This window comes from Misgurnus anguillicaudatus, chromosome 23 (assembly GCF_027580225.2).
Source record: "Misgurnus anguillicaudatus chromosome 23, ASM2758022v2, whole genome shotgun sequence".
Taxonomy (NCBI): Eukaryota; Metazoa; Chordata; class Actinopteri; order Cypriniformes; family Cobitidae; genus Misgurnus; species Misgurnus anguillicaudatus.
This window is the reverse complement of record NC_073359.2, coordinates 4,637,183-4,655,404: the sequence shown is the minus strand read 5'-3', so window position 1 is coordinate 4,655,404 and position 18,222 is coordinate 4,637,183. Positions and strand designations below refer to the sequence as shown.

Sequence of the window (18,222 nt, the reverse complement as noted above, 5' to 3'; positions counted from 1 at the left end):
AATAAAAAGTTGATTGGTCAGTAACACTTTTAAAGGGACAGTTCACCCAACTCTGTCATCATTTCCTCAGTTGACACTGACAGTATTCAATGACTTCCATATTTGTTGTTTCTACAATGTGAAATATCTTCATTTTGTGTTTAACAGAATAAATGCAGGAAATTAATGTAAGTAGTCTAGTGATTGTCTTAATTTCCCTTTCATAACATATACAAGTAAAACATAGTAAAAAAGATGGACATCCGTGACGTCACCCATAAGAGCATTTTTAAAGCCAAAAGTAGGCAGCGCCTGCCGTCGCCATCTTGACAGCGCGTAACCGCACATCACTTGCAGCGAAAATGGGTAAAGAGGCAGGACATGGGTGAAGCTGAGGTGGCTGGTTGCTGAAACCACACCTGCCAAGCTCGACTCTAGTGACAGCAGTGGCTGTTCAACTGTCACTCAAGTGGCCACGCCCTTAATTATGCAGAACTTTAAGGTTTAATATCATTTAAACAGATGAGTCACAAAAAACTCACCCCCTCACAGTTGTCATGAAATTAAATACATACCAAAAACAATTTTTGTATCAGGCTGTAAACATTATTTTATGTAAATTAAGTTAAAAACTATTTTAAACAATTGAGTAATATATTTGAAAGCATAACAAAAATAATCTCAGATTTTGATGGCACTGTGAGCAGCAGTATTTAGCAGCATCAGATCACAGCGTACAACATCAAGACGATTTCTCCAGATCTTCAGACACAACACTTCCATATCCATTCATCTTTTTAAGACTGAGTTGGTCAGCGATAGCCAGGGGCTCTTTTTCAATTTCACGCCTATTTTTTAAGGCAAACATCCGACTGATCTCCACAAAAGTTTTGTTCTTTGTCTCAGGGACAACACAGTAGACATAGAGCGCCACGCCAACACAAACACCACAAAAACACCAGATAACAGAAAGCACCAGCAGACATCTGGAAAAACATTGAACAATATATCAGAAAAATATGAAAGTGAGTGAATAGATCAATTAAATCATCTCATTGTATCTCATATATGTAAATATATCATATATGTTCATGTTCCCTGAGGAAGTCTTACCTGTAGGAATGGAAATACAAAGCCCACAGTGAAGTTTGATATCCAGTTAAGAAATCCTCCTACAATGTAGGCAGCAGGTCGATGAGACTGTTTAAAGAGCTCTCCTGTCAACAATAATGAGACACCGGCTGCACACAAGATGCATTTGGGTTTTAATTGTATTGAAAGTGAGTTATAAAAGACTTTATTATTATTATGTGTTACGCTCCACATTCATTGCCTCTAGGTGGCACTAGTTGCTCAATTTAATAAATTAGACTTTTAATTAGAGATCATTTGAGGTTTGACAAAGTAATGAAAACACCCAAACTTTGCGATTATCTCTTGTTTATCTTTTCTTTGTTTAAACATGAAGTTATATATATAAAGTTTTATTTAGCCGTTTATCTGTAAAATGTGTTGCTTGTCTGACCATAGAGGAAATTCTGTGAGCCCATTTAGTGCAATATCTGTAAACATAACAGCTTCATTAAGAAAGCTCAAACTTGATCTTTTAGATATTTTATGACTACTCTTCAGAGATAAATCAGTAAATGAGCAGGCAAACAATGTGTAATGATGAGACCCAATGTGACGTCCTCACCAGGCCCTATACAGAATCCAGCAATAATCCCAACCACACAGATCACACTGATATAATGCATGAAGGACACATGAGTCTGACAACAGAAAAACACAAACACAAGTCACTATAAATCTCTAGCATACACCTTCACATAATAATCATCTTTGTCTAAATCTGTTTCAAGGAAATTATATTTATGATTACAATTAAAGTAAAGACAACTTAAAAGTAAAGATAAATAGTGTATAACCAACAAAGAGTTCAGAAATCATCAGAATTACCTGTAACTGAAGTGAAAAAGTAATTCCAGCACAGCAAATGCACATAAAACTAAAACCAGCAATCATTAGCGGCCTCCTGCCAACACGCTCAATAGTGAAGCACTGAAGATTCAGAAAAACAATGTTAGACGCTTTCAACTCAATGAGTTTATGTTCATACAATGAAAAAAACAACAAACAAACAAAAATATAAAAACAGTTTTAGACATTTCTCTGGAGTTGTGAAAGCAGTTGGGCACAAAATGCTTATAAAGCAAAATCTGTTGCAATAAAAGTTATAAAGTTATACATTTTTATGACTTGTCATGTAATTATTTTTAATTTATTTGTAAACTTTGGTATTACTCGTCTATATATTATACCTGCATACAATATCAGATTTTACTGTAGAAACACAATCTGAAGAGTATAAATTGAGTTTCTTCATATATTGTCAGCCTATAGTTAAATAAATCATGCCCAAGAGCACCGCTTACTCGTGATTAAATCATGATAATGCACGAGATCTTAAACTGTTTTAACATTCAATGTAATCTTACACCTATGAGTCCAGCGATGACTTCTATAGCTCCTGTGCCTACTGTTGTATACTGGATCTGATGAGCAGGAATGCCGGCATTCTCAAAGATTGAATTGGTGTAGAACCAGATCTAAAAATAGAGAAGTTAACTCAGTCCTGTTTTTATCTACAACAACATTATTGTCTTTTTCACACAACATTCAAACCGCATCAATTCCCGACAGCTGCATTCCCGCATTGACCACAATGATGGTGATAAGTTGCCAGCGCACGGACGAATCCTTGAAGAGCTGTAATACTGAGACCGTCTTCACTGAGGTCAAAGTTCGCTGCTCTTCCTGCATCTCCTCCACCTCAGCCTGGATGTTACACTTAACACGATACCACTTCAATGCTACATCAAGCAGGACAGAAAAGCATCATAACACAAAAGAATCAGATCACGTGATATCATATAATGACAGAGTTGCTCAAAGAGACGGAGCAACACAGAAACAAGACGAAACAAGGCACTAAAACCACAGAAGACACAGACCAGGATGTCACAATCTTTGAATATAAAAGTCTTTACCTGTGATTGTGGCATGAATGTTCTGCTTTTCTATCAAAAGATATCTTGGACTCTCTGGGAACCATGACAAGAAGACGAGCTGTATGAATGTGGGCAATATGACAAGAGAGAGTAACAGAGGCCAGAACTCTTCCTGTGTGGAGACACCAGATCAAAAATACAACAACACTTTAAAATAAAGTTCATATTAGTAAATACATCAACTTAAAATGAACAGCGGTTTTTAACACAAAAATAGTTTTAAATGAGTTCAGTAAAGGATTGAGGACTTTCAATCAAGACTCACCTTGCCTAAGATCTCATGAAGCCCCAGAACCTGAGCAATAAATACACCCAAACAGATGAAAATGCTGGGCATGAGTCCCAGGAATCCACGGAGATTCTTTGGAGCAATTTCTCCAAGAAACATGGGCACCACGCTGAGAGATATCCCTACAACATCACGACAGACAGAAGACACATCAGTAAAGCAGATAAATGCATGAAGAGACATCACAACATAAGATTACTAATAGCATGAGAAATGCAAAGCACATTTTTAGGACATCGCTTTACCTGAATGTATTCCTATAATGAAGCGACCGATAATAATCATTTCTGGTGAGCCACATAACCGACTGAAGCCCATCAACCCTCCACCTACAAACACCAGAACTGTGCTGCGTATCAGCGTCCCTTTCCTACAAATTAGACAAACACACAAAGTTGCTTTGAATAAAAGTGTCTTCCTATTACATGCATGTAAATATATTTGTACACATTTGAGATTGAATAAATGAGTCTTTAATATCTGTGATGAAGAGCATAACCTGTATGCATTTATTTCTAAGATTACACTATTCGTTTTTTTATCTTTTATTACAAAATATTATTAAATAAATCAATTCTGGGATCTGAAGCTTCGTTTTCTACCTTCCAAATGTGGTAACCTGTATTCCTACTGTGAGAGAGCCCAGCAAGCCTCCAACGGCAAATATAGACACAGTGATTGAATAAAAAAAAACGTAAGATGCTCTTCATCCACTCCTGACCCATAACGTCTCACAATGGTTTGGTTATAAAAGTCCTTAATGTACTAATAAAGAACAAGAAGAATGAAAAACCTCATCATTTATACTGAAGAGTTTTTCCTCTGTGAGCAAACAAACACAAAATGTCTTGGCATTGCCAAACAGCAAGTCCCGTTATACAAAACAGTATTAGTTTCACACATATTATTCATATTTAGGTCACTTACTAGCGCAGGAGAATTAACCACAGCCAGATTATAACCATAAAGCAGAGAGCTTCCCAATCACGAGAGCAACGCTACTGCCAACAGGGACAAGGTAAGATGCTGTTAAAAAAGTGACAAATAATAATTCAAGTACTGAAAATAACATTCATTAAAGAGATTGTTTATCTAACAATTAAAAATATATATTTTAATATCACCACACTAATCACCCCTATAGGGCTTTCTTTCTTGTACTAAACCAAATCTTTTTTTTAAATCTTCTTAAACTATGAAAGGACATTTCTGAATGCAAACAAATACCTTTGATGAAAAACATTACATATTCCTTTATATTTATTATATTTAATATAACATAAAACAGTCTATTGCTGTTTAAAAGTCAAACCTCTCAAGAGAAAAGTATACATTAAACCTAAATTAAAGCTACATAACCTTGTACATGTCCTGTTAGGATCTTTCAAAACCTCCTCTGCCATTTGTAGGACTGAATGTAAATAAAACTAAAACAGCAAGCGGGTGTCGTGTATTACATTAAACTTTTAGCTAGAAAAATCTCATTGCTGATTATTTGGGGAAGAAGGTGCGCTGTCTATGGTGGAGCTTTGCCCATTTAACACTGATGAGAGAGAGATCCTGACTTATGAAGAGTACAAAATGTTAAACGCACTGTCACATGCTAACACTCGCATGATTTAACACTTTATTCACATTATATCCACTTGAACGAATGCTTGAGTAACCATTCAAGATATGAGTGTTTGTTTCACGTTTAATTGATATAATATTTGGACAAGAACTCTGATGATTCAAGTAATAAAATGATCAAGATTAAACAAGGAAAAGTGAGTATCATTTATGAAGCGAGAAAAAAGATTTTAATAGTTTATTTTTAAGAGCTGCAAGTACCAAATGACTTTAATGTCCTGATATATAAAACTATGATGTACTTTCTGTTTCACATGACTGTAAGTCACATTCTGTATGTTAACATAATGAAAAAATGATCAATGCTGTATATACTGTATAGAGATGATAGAAATAAAGAACAAATGACTGATTTATATCATTGATTTAAACTCATGTGTGAGAAGATAAATAAACACTAATGTTTCTGATTTCACATTTATTGTTTTATGACTGCAAACTCTTTCAAATCACTAAACCATTAGTTATGTGTATAACAGAACAATAAGTGCTCTTTATTCTGTCATCTTTGCATCATGATCAGGGAAATACTTTTAAATCGGTTTATGTTATGAGTATAAATTAAGGGCAATAAATATTCATATTCATTTTCATTATGGAAATGATTTAAAACGTTCATTTGCTCTGTGACCTTTGACTTTATTAAAATAAAAGTTTTGTGTTCTGTTTGTGGCATCATCGTATTAAACAGCTTCTGGCATCCTTTACTGGTCCTCACATGACTCTGTGCTGATGCTTCACTGTACAAACATCAGGATTTAAAAAAAGGGGTCTTGAATATCACAGATGCATGTTTATACATTAATCATAATCTGCATTTAAGTACACTAAATAAACTGTTAGCATGTCATGTATGATGTGTTTTGTTTTATATTTGAAGAAAATGATTTTAACAGTGAATGACTGGAGTTGAGTTGTGTCCATGTGCTGTTTTTAGGTTAAATAGTTTAGTTAATTTGACTCTCAGTGTTGCATAATGTCTGTAAAATCAGGCAGCTTTTGTACAGAATAAATTACTGTCTCACATGCTGGATTATTCATGCTAACAGAGTTCTTCCTTTAAATTACTTGCTACACATTATGATGCTATTGGAAAATGCTAAATCATAAATTAGGTGAGATTTGTTTGCCCCAAGCCTTTTTTTCAGCCCAACAGATAATATCAGAGTGATATAACACAAGTAAAAATGAAACAGAAATAGATATGCATTGATCAGTACATTAAATCATTAATATATTAAATCTATTGAGGTAAAATCTTGAGCACAGAAATGCGCAAAAATGCCCGTCAACTTGATACTCTCGACAGCGCCGACATAAGTGATGCAGAAGAAATAGTAAAACTTCTTAAACCGTTAAAACCACCACTGTCCTGTCTGATGAAAAGAACGCCACCCTGTCACTCATTGTGCCTTTTACAGTTTTTTTCGATTGCTAAACGACAGTGGGCACAACTGGAGTCACATGTGCAAAACTCTAACTACAGTCTGCACAGCAGCAGTTCATGAACAAACTCTAGTTTGTTTTTCATTGCTTGAACACAGTTTTCAAAACTTTACACACTTATCCCATGACTTTAACCACAACCTGCACAACACTGTGGATTTACAGCACTTTGTTCAAATGCTAACACACTGCTATCAAAACTGTGAACCACACATTCAAAACAGAATTCATTTCAGCCTTGTGCCTTTCAAACACTGCTGATTGCAATTTCATATAAATATAAATTCCAATTTCATATATATATTTCATATATATGAAATATTACCTTTCATGTACTTTTAGTTTCTACCTTTTTTTCTCATTACTGTAATTCCGCAAATTACTCCAGACTACTGAAGCAAACTGCTAATTTTCATTTACCTTAAAGAATTATGATGTTCTAAATAAAATATTAAGTCATGTGATAAATAAAAAAAAATAAATCATTATTTGAAGAAAACATTACTTTCTGTGACGTCACTGAAATTGTTTAAACTCTAAAGATAAAAAGTTTATATTTTGTGTATTGGTGTTTGATGTTAGTGTTTTTCCTCTCAGTGTGTTCTGAATGACAGTGTGTGTTATCTCAGTGAGGGTTGTGTTTAGTGTTTGGCTGCACTGAGCTGTTTTGAGTCATGTGTTAAGAGTTGTGTTCAGGTGATTGTTGGTAGTGCGGACTGTGGTTGGAGTTTTGCACACGTGGCTCCAGTTGGGCTCACTGTCGTTTAGCAATCGAAAAAAAACTGTAAATCAATGATCGAGCAGAGCATGACACTGGACGAGAAAGACTCCACAACTATAGCTAACATGAAAAGAGCTATCCTGCAAAACTTGACAAACAGATACACAGATGTACAGGATTATCTGATGGAGAGTACTGCACTAGACCCCAGATTTCGGTCGCTGCCCCACCTACTCCCTGAACAACGTGAAGAGGTTTTCCACCGGCTGAAAAACAAAGCAAACCAATTACAGCTGGTATGTCAGCATTTACTACTTATGGAAAATCTGTATTTGTGTGTCTGTCACTCCATTTGCATGTTTCTGTAATTTGTGCTGCTGCTGCTGGTGTGTGTGTGTGTGTGTGTGTGCGCGCGTGTGTGCGCGCGTGTGTGTGTGTGTGTGTGTGTGTGTGTGTGTGTGGGCGGGGGCGCGTGTGCGCGTGGGCGTGAGTGTGTGTGTGTGTGTGTGTGTGTGTGTGTGTGTGTGTGTGTGTGTGTGTGTGTGTGTGTGTGTGTGTGTGCACCTGGTAATTATCACGTTGTGGTGACCAATTGTCCCCACAAAGATAGGAATACCAGTATTTTTGTGACCTTGTGGGGACATTTTGATGTCCCCATGAGGAAACAAGCTTATAAATCAAACAGAATGATGTTTTTTGAAAATGTGAAGTAGTAGAAGGGTTTCTGTGATGGTTGGGGTTAGAGAATGGGGTGGGTAAGGGGAATAGAATATACAGTTTGTACGGTATAAAATGCATTACGTCTATGAAATGTCCCCACAAAACATGGAAACCAGAATGTGTGTGTGTGTGTGTGTGTCTCTTAAATCTCTTTTCACACTTTTTATTATTTTTAAGGCTGTCACTGTGGAGCAAACTGAAGAGAGAGAGGGAGGTGCTAGTGATGGAAATCCTACTGATGCAGAAGATCAAAGAAACACCACTGAGCAAGATCAACCACCTAGCAAAAAGACAGCACTGGAAGATCTGCTTGGTGCAACTTTTGCTAAACCAGCAATTGGACAATCAAAAAGTAGCATAGAAGTAGAGGTTGAGATTTACAAAAAGGACACTTCTATTCCCCTCACTAGTTGTCCACTGAAATAGTGGAAAGAAAACGCTCACATGTACCAACATCTTTTCCCTCTGGCCAAAGCTTACCCAACAGTTCCAGCCACTTCTGTTCCAAGCGAACATGTTTTTTCTACAGCAGGGGATATTGTTAATGCTCAAAGATCCCAACTTCTCCCTGAAAATGTAGATATGCTGGTGTTTCTGCAAAAAAAACTGCAAATAACCTAAACAAACCCTGAAACTGTCTATGTTAAACCTACAGTACAACAGAACACCATTTTTTATTTGAATTTTTTTCTGCACTTTTATTAGTATAAGACATACTGTCTTAGGTTTATCTTATTTCTGTGCCTGAAGGGAATTAAAAAATTTAATCTCAGTTCCTTAATTCTAATTTGTTAAATTTCACTTTTTTCAGTGACAGACCTGCAGAAGGTTCAGTTAAGCCTTTGTTACAATTCTTTATTGTTGTATGTGTCACGGGGTGACGATTTTTCAGGGCGGGAACCAAAAGTTGAAGAAGTTTGGTTCCGCCCGGATGTTTCCGCCCCGACCGGAAATACAGAAACACCGGACATCCGGTGACTCCGCGAAGGCTGTAATCAGCCGATTGGGCACAGCTGTGCCTAGTTGAAGAGATCGCCGAGTAATTGGATAACTGGAGTACAAAGAGGAGTATAAAAAGCGCAGTTAGATGTCAGTTGTGTTCGTTGTTAGTGTGTGCTGAGGAACGGAGCTGTGCTCATTGTCAGACGTGGTGGCTGTCTGTATTTCTCTCTCTCTCCCTCTCTCACTGTAGTTGACGGTGGACCTGCTGGAGTAAACGGAAAATCCGATGAGTAGAAAGGAACTTTGGTTTAACCAGTACTTTTGAAGGAGTAAAGCAGGAAGAAAACTGACCTTGTTGTACAACGTAAACAAAGGCTATCCGCTGTGAGTATACTTGTTTGGTGTGGAGTAAACTGCAGAGATTAACCTGTGTGATCGTTGGAGTCCTCGAGGAGGAAACGGGCGGCCCTGCCCCTATAATAGCGTGGTGGGCGAGCCGCTGGAAGTATAGATCCAAAACAGCACAGCAACGAGACTTTATTTCGGGCGTGTTTGCCATCGCCCCTATTTAGCCCAAGCGCAGTGGAGGACACCGGGCGCTTTTCCTTGTGGTGTTGCACTTATAGCGTGGTGAGTGAGACTTTACAAATAATAAGCTTTCACATTGGAGTGGTGCTGTGTATTTGCTGTGGGTTGCTGTGTGTCTTGTAGACGAAGCCCCGTACATCCATCTTCTCTCCTGGGCAGAGGACGGAGGGGCTAACGACCTCAGAAAATTCTGCTACCATACGCTGTGTGCTGTTTCGGAGGACGAAGGGACGCGGACCAAGAGCTGTCCAGGGCTGTGAGTGAAGTATTGGAAGTATTTGTGGTGTACACTTACTTGTGTCTGTCTTTTGTCACAGAGTCAGAGGCGAAAGAGTCCGCCGCCCCCGCGGTCCCTACAAAGGGGCGCCCCTGTCCAGGATTCGATCGGCCTACGGGCAGTGGAGATAGGGCAGCGCTCGACCCGGTGAGGTGGTGTGTGACCTTCGCCCCTCTGCTGACCTACGGAGGAAAAAAAGCCATACTTACCCAGAAAGCTGTATGCAGCAGAGCCGGTGAGAAATACTCGAAGTCTCAGTAACAGTGTCTTTGTGTCCTAGTGGCCACCTGTGGAGAGAGAGAAGAACGAGAGTGAATAAGTGAAGAACAGACTGTGAACGTGATACCTACCCAGAAAGCTGTATGCAGCAGAGCCGGTGAGAAATACTCGAAGTCTCAGTAACAGTGTCTTTGTGTCCTAGCGGCCACCTGTGGAGAGCGAGAAGAACGAGAGTGAAAAATTGAAGAACCGACTGTGAACGTGATACCTACCCAGAGAGCTGTATGCAGCAGAGCCGGTGAGAAATACTCGAAGTCTCAGTAACAGTGTCTTTGTGTCCTAGCGGCCACCTGTGGAGAGAGAGAAGAACGAGAGTGAATAAGTGAAGAACAGACTGTGAACGTGATACCTACCCAGAAAGCTGTATGCAGCAGAGCCGGTGAGAAATACTCGAAGTTCCAGTAACAGTGTCTTTGTGTCCTAGCGGCCACCTGTGGAGAGAGAAAAGAACGAGAGTGAACCACTGAAGAACAGACTGTGAATGTGATACCTACCCAGAAAGCTGTACGCAGCAGAACCGGTGAGACATACTCGAAGTCCAAGTAACCGTACTTTTGTGTCCTAGTGGCCGCCTGAGGAGAGAAAGGAGGACGAGCGTGAACAATCGGAGGACAGACGGTGTAACGCGCTACCTACCCCGAGAGCTGTAAGCGGCAGAACCGGTGAGAAGCATACCAAATCCACACTAACCGTGTTTCTGTGTCGCAGTGAACACCTGCGGGGGACGTGAAGGCACGTGGGGCGAGGACCCCCTGCCGGACCGAGGAAAGGTTCACGGACAGTGGAAAATCTCCTACCAGGCACACCGAAATTGTTCTGCCTCCGGGAAAGAAGAAGGAGGGCGCCACGGTTAACAGGGTCCAGGCCGGAGCCTGACGATTCCCTCTTTCCCCCGGCTTATGGTGATTGACACCCCTGTTGCCTTTGCCCCTGTCTGCCCGTGGCTGCAGTCTCCCTGGAGGGAAGAGAAGAAGCCTATTAGTTTTAAATCCCCCTTTCCCCAATTCCCCAGTTCTTTTAAATATTTAAATTCAATAAAGCTTGTTTTAAATTTTACTCACCTGTTTCCGTGTTTGTCTGGTCATTGGGTTGGCTTTGGGGACCTCCTCGAGGTGGGAGTTGAAAAGGGGCGTGGCTTTAGTCAAACACAGCCAGCCCCTAGTGGTGACAGATTTTGGCGTAGTCGGCAGGGTCCCACCTCGAGTTGAGTAACCAAGGTCACCCAATGACTGACAACGCGGGGCCAGCAGCCCCACCCCGTGCCACATCCGTTATCATGGGCAGCCCATGGGTCCAGAGATATGGAGGAGCAGAGTCGGAGGTACGCCTGACCGAATGGAAGGCCCAACTGGAGTACTTGGCCGACTTGCAGGGCCTTAGCGCCGCCCAGCGGCTCCAATTTGTGTTGAACTCCCTAGAAGGAGAAGCACGGCGAGAGGTACAAGCCGCCCCCGAAGCAATTAGAGCCACCGCCCAGACTGTGTTCCAGTTCCTTGCTGAACAATATGGTGACCATACCCCCGTAGCTGTCCTCCGTTCACAATTTTTTAATTGTAAACAAGGCCCCCGACAACCTATTCGAGCTTTTGCCCTCAGGCTGCGGGAGCAGTTCACTCGCCTACAAGCCCGACGAGACCATGGGCTAGGAGATGGGGAAGCTTTGTTACGCGACCAGTTCCTCCTGGGGATGAAAGAAGGCCCCGTGAGACAAAGTCTGAGGGTCCAGTTCCGGAGGGACCCCGGGCTTACCTTCGAAGATCTAAAGAAGGAGGCGCTAGCCCTGGAGGGTGATGAGGCCGAAGTAACCGAAACCCCTGTATGTGCAGCCGTAAGTGGAAACACAGCAGCGCCACCTGAACACGCAGACTGGAAGCAAGCCCTGAGGGTAGAATTGTTGAAAGATGTCCGAGAGCAGATGTCGGAGCTATCTAAGACCCTCTTGGGAGAATTTCGCCAAAGTAGGGCACGAGAGGAACCGAGGCCGGCACCCCGAGAGCGAGTCTACTCTGAGAGGGGCCGAGAGCCACCGGGACGCCCGAATCGTTCGAACCGGCCCCACTTTGAGTGGGATGACCAAGGGCGGCCAATCTGCAATCGGTGTGGAGAACCAGGGCATTACAGTCGCCAGTGTGGGCCTCACAGGGCATCGGAGGGGGGTTTTTAAGACGACCGGCCACAGTGGGTCGTGTGGCCGGGACCCCTAGAGAAGACCCTGGAAGACGTGGGAATTCTAGAGACCAGATGGTTGGGCACAGCCCAATGGCGGAGGTGAAGGTATGTGGCAAGACAATACAGTGCCTAGTAGATACGGGCTCTCAAGTGACATTGTTTGCGGAAAGTCTCTCGCAGGAAGTATTTGGGAAGCAGAGTGCCCAAGGAGGGGAGGCCCCCTGGCTGACGTTGCGGGGCGCCAACGGCCTAGAGATCCCTTATATTGGCTATCGGCTGACGGACTTAGAAGTTCATGGGGTGTTGGTTCCCCAGAAAGGAGTGATTATCGTGGAGGACAGATGTTTGGGTGTCCATCGAGCCCTATTAGGTATGAACGTTCTCTCCGAATGTTGGGAGGAGTTATTTCGGGCTAAGCCCGGCCCCAGGATCCCCCCCGTCGAGAGGCCCCTATGGGAGCAAGTAGTAGCCGACTGTCGTCGGGTCCAGATGACCCAGGTCCGCAGAGGCCGGGAAGAGGTAGGAAGAGTGATGTGTCGATTTGCTCTGTCAATTCCCCCTAGGAGTGAGGCCATGGTGTGGGTGATAGTAGCCCCCCGAGGAGTTGGCCCCGAAGAATGGGTATTGGTTGAACCTCACGCCGATTGCCCCCAAGTGGAAGTAGCACGAGGCCTAGCGGCGGTCCGCCGGGGGAGGGTCCCTGTGAAGGTCCGAAACGACCACCCCTACCCAGTATACTTACACCGACACCAGCGGCTGGCCCGATTAACGGGGGTTGCGCCCCATCAGGTGAGGGAGGAGAGAGACGTTAGGTTCCGTCAGGTGTGCCCCACTGTCATCGAGGTGGCCCTGACCCAGATGGAAGCCCCTTCAAACAACGGGGGGAGGGACGTGCCGAGGCACTTGGCAGGTGAGTCCCTGCAAGGGGAAGAGTTGGAACAGGCGCAGACACAAAGACTCCAAGCCCTCCTTCGGAAATGGCAACATGTATTCGCAAGACACGAGGAGGATTATGAATGTACTAAGGTGGTGGAACACCATATACCGACTGGAGATGCAGGACCCAGTAGAGAGAGGTACCGGCCGATCCCACCCACCTTGTATACAGAGGTACGCTCACTACTGCAGGGTATGCTGGAGCGAGGCGTCGTCCGGGAAAGCAGTAGCCCCTGGGCAGCCCCTATCGTACTTGTGCAGAAAAAGTCAGGAGCTTGGAGGTTTTGTGTGGACTATCGGAAGCTTAACCTGGTGACCAAGAAAGACGCGTTTCCCTTACCCCGTATTGAAGACTCCCTTGCCGGTCTCACACGGTCTGCTTGGTACTCCACTTTGGATCTGGCCAGTGGATATTGGCAGGTGCCAGTGGCCGAGGCCGATAGGGAGAAGACCGCCTTTACGACCCCGTTCGGACTATTCGAGTGGGAACGGATGCCTTTCGGGCTCTGTAACGCTCCGGCCACGTTCCAACGCCTCATGCAGCGCTGTCTTGGAGGTCAGTTAATGGAGTCAGTTTTGGTATATTTGGATGATGTAATTGTGTATTCCCCAGATTTCGATTCCCACCTCCGACACCTCGAAGAGGTTTTCCTGGCGATGGAGAAATATGGGCTGAAGTTGCAACCCGACAAATGCCATCTGTTGAGGCGGGAAGTCCAGTTCCTGGGCCACGTGGTCAGCGCTGCTGGGGTAGCCGTAGACCCTGGGAAGGTCTCCGCGGTAAGAGACTGGAGTGCACCCAAGACTGTGAGGCAAGTGCGGTCATTTCTAGGGTTTGTGGGGTACTACAGACGGTTCATAAAAGACTTTTCCAAGATTGCCAAGCCCCTTAACCAGCTGCTGGTCGGCACAGGGCGAAACCGGGGACGGGGGTCACCCCCTATTGACTGGGATGAGTTCTGTGAGGGGGCATTTCAGAGATTGAAACAGGAATTGTTACAGGCTCCTATCTTGGCCTATGCAGACTTTACCCAGCCATTTCTCTTGTATACAGACGCTAGCAACCTGGGGCTGGGAGCAGTCTTGGCCCAACGACAAGCGGGTACGGAACGGGTGATCGCCTACGCAAGCCGAAGCCTCCACCCAGCGGAGAGGAACGATGCAAACTATAGCTCATTCAAACTGGAACTGCTGGCCCTAAAGTGGGCCCTGAGTGAGAAGTTTAAGGACTACCTCTGGGGTGCTAAGGTAACGGTGATTACAGACAATAATCCTCTGGTACATTTACAGACAGCGAAGTTGGGGGCTGTGGAGCAGCGCTGGGTGGCACAACTTGCCAATTTCGATTACCAACTGCAGTATCGGCCTGGGCGGGAACACACGAACGCGGATGTCTTGTCCCGATTGCCAGAGGTGGACGGCCCCGGTTGCTGTGATGGCCAAGAAGAGGAAAGCCAGAGGGAAGGCTATCTGATAGGGGTTGTGGAAGCACCAGGAGGCCAGCAGGAGGCGGTACCCGGGAGCTGGGGTTGGGACCCCTGCCGGTGGAAAGAACGGCAGGCCCAGGATCAGGATTTACGCCAGGTGAAGATGTGGGTGGAACAAGGCCGGCGGCCAACGTCGTCCGAGAGGCTGACCCAGACAGAGACGGGAAGAAGACTGCTGGGACAGTGGGACAAGCTGGAGCTACAGGAAGGGGTGCTTTGCCGAAAAGTTAGTGATCCGAAGCTGGACGAGGAGGTGCGCCAGATCGTGGTGCCCGCCGACCAAGCAGCAGCCCTGGTGTCCGCCTACCATGACCAGCTGGGGCACCAGGGTCAAGAACGGACGGTATCGCTGCTGCGCAGGTTCTTCTACTGGCCGGGGCTGGAAGCATCAGTACGTAGCTTGGTCCAAGCTTGCCCCAGGTGTATGTTGTTCAAGTCTCGACGAGAGGCCCGAGCGCCGATGATACCCATATGTGCCAAAGCTCCCCTCCACATCATGGCGATGGATTTCCTAACACTGGGCCGGCCACAGGACCGCTATCCAAACATCTTAGTAATTACCGACCTGTTTACGAAGTACGCATGGGCAGTCCCCACCCTCGATCAGACGGCAAGTACCACCGCAACGGCTCTATGGCGGCACGTCTTCCAAACGTTCGGATGTCCAGAGTTCTTGCATTCAGATCAAGGGGCAAATTTCGAATCAAAGGTGATCCGGGAATTATGCCAGCTGTATGGGTGCACGAAGACCCATACGACGTCATATCACCCTCAAGGAAACGGCTGTTGCGAGAGGTTTAATCAAACCCTGTTGGGGCTCTTAGGGACCCTGGATCAACGGAAGCAGAGTGATTGGGTGAGTGCTCTACCGAACCTCTTACAAGCTTATAATAACAGCATTCATAGTACGACGGGGTATGCCCCCACTTATCTGATGTTCGGTAGACATGTGCGGATGCCGACGGACCTGGTCTTGGGAGCGGCCGCTGGCCAGGAGGAAGGAAGCGTGACGGAATGGGTGGGGCGCCACCACCAACGGCTGCACTTTGCCTACGAGCAGGTATCCCAGAAGATACGGGCCACAGGAGAAAAGAACAAGCGGTTGTACGACCGGACGGCCCGGGACGCCCCCTTGTTACCAGGAGAGAGAGTCTTGGTACGAGACAATCGGCGGCAAGGTAAAGGAAAGTTGAGTGACCGTTGGGAGGCCACCCCGTACGTAATCTGCAGGCAGCAGAGACCGGGACAGCCGGTGTATACCATCTGGCCGGAAGGAAAGGCCGGCCCTGAACGTGTGGTACACCGAAACATGATTCGCCCTTGTCCAAATTATCCCGAGGTCACGGAGGAGGTAGTTGCGGAACCGGCACCAACGGCCCCCTGGATGGAAGGATGGGCTGTGGTACCAGGCTTACCCGTGGTGGCACCACCCCCGGCCGCCCCAGGAGAGCCAGAGCTAGCACCTGAGCCAGTTGAACCCCCGGCCGCCCAGAGGCAGCCAGGACCAGCACCAGAGCCAGCCGAACCCCCGGCCGCCCAAGGACAACCTGAGGTTGTGCCCGAGCCCGCCGAACCTGACTCCCCTGTGAGGCGCTCCCAACGGGAGAATCGCGGCCGGCCCCCTTCCCGCTATGGTGAGTGGACTACTCGAAGGCATTCCAGGGACTAGAATGCATTGGCGGGGGAGGATGTCACGGGGTGACGATTTTTCAGGGCGGGAACCAAAAGTTGAAGAAGTTGGTTCCGCCCGGATGTTTCCGCCCCGACCGGAAATACAGAAACACCGGACATCCGGTGACTCCGCGAAGGCTGTAATCAGCCGATTGGGCACAGCTGTGCCTAGTTGAAGAGATCGCCGAGTAATTGGATAACTGGAGTACAAAGAGGAGTATAAAAAGCGCAGTTAGATGTCAGTTGTGTTCGTTGTTAGTGTGTGCTGAGGAACGGAGCTGTGCTCATTGTCAGACGTGGTGGCTGTCTGTATTTCTCTCTCTCTCCCTCTCTCACTGTAGTTGACGGTGGACCTGCTGGAGTAAACGGAAAATCCGATGAGTAGAAAGGAACTTTGGTTTAACCAGTACTTTTGAAGGAGTAAAGCAGGAAGAAAACTGACCTTGTTGTACAACGTAAACAAAGGCTATCCGCTGTGAGTATACTTGTTTGGTGTGGAGTAAACTGCAGAGATTAACCTGTGTGATCGTTGGAGTCCTCGAGGAGGAAACGGGCGGCCCTGCCCCTATAATAGCGTGGTGGGCGAGCCGCTGGAAGTATAGATCCAAAACAGCACAGCAACGAGACTTTATTTCGGGCGTGTTTGCCATCGCCCCTATTTAGCCCAAGCGCAGTGGAGGACACCGGGCGCTTTTCCTTGTGGTGTTGCACTTATAGCGTGGTGAGTGAGACTTTACAAATAATAAGCTTTCACATTGGAGTGGTGCTGTGTATTTGCTGTGGGTTGCTGTGTGTCTTGTAGACGAAGCCCCGTACATCCATCTTCTCTCCTGGGCAGAGGACGGAGGGGCTAACGACCTCAGAAAATTCTGCTACCATACGCTGTGTGCTGTTTCGGAGGACGAAGGGACGCGGACCAAGAGCTGTCCAGGGCTGTGAGTGAAGTATTGGAAGTATTTGTGGTGTACACTTACCTGTGTCTGTCTTTTGTCGCAGAGCCAGAGGCGAAAGAGTCCGCCGCCCCCGCGGTCCCCACAAAGGGGCGCCCCCGTCCAGGACCCGATCGGCCCACGGGCAGCGGAGACAGGGCAGCGCCCGACCCGGTGAGGCGGTGCGCGACCTTCGCCCCCCCGCCGACCCACGGAGAAGAAAAGGCCGCACCCACCCAGAAAGCTGTATGCAGCAGAGCCGGCGAGAAACACTCGAAGTCTCAGCAACAGCGTCCCCGTGTCCCAGCGGCCACCCGCGGAGAGAGAGAAGAACGAGAGTGAATAATTGAAGAACAGACTGTGAACGTGATACCTACCCAGAAAGCTGTAAACAGCAGAGCCGGTGAGAAATACTCGAAGTCTCAGTAACAGTGTCTTTGTGTCCTAGCGGCCACCTGTGGAGAGCGAGAAGAACGAGAGTGAAAAATTGAAGAACCGACTGTGAACGTGATACCTACCCAGAGAGCTGTAAGCAGCAGAGCCGGTGAGAAATACTCGAAGTCTCAGTAACAGTGTCTTTGTGTCCTAGCGGCCACCTGTGGAGAGAGAGAAGAACGAGAGTGAATAAGTGAAGAACAGACCGTGAACGTGATACCTACCCAGAAAGCTGTATGCAGCAGATCCGGAGAGAAATACTCGAAGTTCCAGTAACAGTGTCTTTGTGTCCTAGCGGCCACCTGTGGAGAGAGAAAAGAACGAGAGTGAACCACTGAAGAACAGACTGTGAATGTGATACCTACCCAGAAAGCTGTACGCAGCAGAACCGGTGAGACATACTCGAAGTCCAAGTAACCGTACTTTTGTGTCCTAGTGGCCGCCTGAGGAGAGAAAGGAGGACGAGCGTGAACAATCGGAGGACAGACGGTGTAACGCGCTACCTACCCCGAGAGCTGTAAGCGGCAGAACCGGTGAGAAGCATACCAAATCCACACTAACCGTGTTTCTGTGTCGCAGTGAACACCTGCGGGGGACGTGAAGGCACGTGGGGCGAGGACCCCCTGCCGGACCGAGGAAAGGTTCACGGAC

The 18,222-nt window shown here is 46.0% G+C and overlaps 1 pseudogene; it reads right to left on the bottom strand.

Moving 5' to 3' along the window:
- Positions 1 to 354: 354 nt before the first annotated feature.
- On the bottom strand, positions 355 to 4,707 carry LOC141349273 (solute carrier family 2, facilitated glucose transporter member 9-like; annotated as a pseudogene).
- Between the last annotated feature and the right edge of the window lie 13,515 nt (positions 4,708 to 18,222).